A 2,032-nucleotide genomic window follows, 5' to 3' on the forward strand; every position below is an offset into this window, starting at 1 on the left:
TGATTCAGTGCGACTTACCTTCGTGTTCTTTCGATCAACTAACGGTAAAAATATTAAATTATCGAACTTCTATTTGAGTGTATATATTGTCAAATATCTCCAATATATGCGATGGTAGCGTGAGTTTACGTCGCAGCTACCATTTTGACGTTCCCACTTTTTGGCGGCTAGCAGCTCTCTCAAATTCATTTCTTTTTTCATGAATGATACTTCTTGTTTCATCTAATTTGGCAATACAGAAATTCACATCTATTGCTTTCTGAATAATTTCAAAGAGAGAATGGGTCATGCAAAATATCGCCCTGAAAAACTAATAGAACGAATCTAAAGTGGAATTTTCAGAGAACACTGTTAAAACCTGAGCCTTCGTGATACATTTGACTATCCCTTTCTCTGAATTATCAAGGATATTCTCGAGTAAATGACTAATCCTTCTCTTTGTTCACGAACCGTTCCAACAAGCCTTGCGTTGTAATTCCACCGTGTTGGACACAATTTAGGAAATCTTCCCTTGGCTTCTTTAATTCAGCAGTTCTTTTCATCGAATTAGAAAAGAAAGAGGCCAGGCTACTCTAGTCAGGAAGAATATTTTACATTCCTTTATATTAGAGGTTGTCTGTGTAAGGAAAACGTCGTCTGTGAGCAAAACAATGTATGAATAAAGCGTCCGTCAGAATCCTTCTCCAGTCAAATTGATGGTGATCGTCGCGTATGACGTCAGGGGTGTCATTGTTTTGCCACTTTGTTCCACATAGCATAACAGTGACCGCACAGTACTGCAGGGACTTCCTGGTGCGACAGGTATGACGTGGCGTTCGGGAGAAACGTCCGGATCTTGTGGACACTGCAATAATCCTGAACGTCAATGCAAAACCACATAAAGCAGAGTGTGTACGGCAGCTACTGCGACATTGGGGATGGGAAGAATTGGAGCACCCACCGTACTCTCCCGACATTTCGCCCTGTGACATTGATCTCATTCGAAAGATTAAGTAACCACTACGTGGTATTCGGTTTGTAACACGAGAGGACATTGCTAATGCTGTGCGCAAACAGGTGATCCGATTCACACATGGTGCGGCAAATGCTGAGGCAGATGGTATTCAGCGCCTTCCACATCGTAGGCAGCGTGCGGTATCAGTAGTAGGGGACTACTTTGAGGGTTTTTAGGCCCAGGTTTCTCATGTCAACATTATGTGTACCGTGCTGTCATTATTTTGCACCGGGAAGGCCACATTACCCTGTATAATACCGTAATAAATTAGTGTATTACGATATTTCAGTGCTGTTCATTGTCCACACATGTAGTTAGCACCTTGTCATTTCGTCTGTATATGTCACATTTTCCAACCGGACTGGTATCATCAAGAAAAAAAAATAGTTGCCATGACTTTTGCCCGAACCCTCGTATATCTCAAAAACTGAAGGTGTTACAGACGTACAGACGTGAAAACGGGTATTTCGAATCTCCTTTAAAAATAATTAAACACGTAATTTTTTTGGGAAAATCCACTTAAGGGGCTGAAAAGAATTGAAAAAGTGGGTGATTTTTAAATGAATACCGGCATATCTACAGCATATGTCAAAATATGTTACAGACAAGAAACTTGGTATTTGTAAAGTCCTTTAAAAATACAGGAACATGTATCCTTTTGTTTGCGGAAAAGGCACTTAAAGGGGCTGAAAAATGTGAAAAAAGAGTTAAATTATTTGTTATGAGGAACATATCTCAAAACTGAAAATGGTACAGACGTGAAAATTGTTATTTGGAATCTCCTTCAAAAATAAATAAACGTGAAATCCAATTAGATGGGGTTGGGGTATGGAAAGGCCTGATAAAGGGGTTGAATTTTTTATGGGGATACTTATATCTTAAAAATCGAAGATTTTACAGATGTGAAAAAAGGTATTTGGAATCTCCTTTCAAGAGAAAGACACGTGTATTTACTTTTTCGACTTGAGAGAAGACTGTTTCTCACATGTACAGTTATATGCACATGGTCGTCTTAGTCCCAAAAGGGTATCAGAGTAG

The sequence above is a fragment of the Anabrus simplex genome, chromosome 2, assembly GCF_040414725.1.
Source record: "Anabrus simplex isolate iqAnaSimp1 chromosome 2, ASM4041472v1, whole genome shotgun sequence".
Lineage (NCBI taxonomy): Eukaryota > Metazoa > Arthropoda > Insecta > Orthoptera > Tettigoniidae > Anabrus > Anabrus simplex.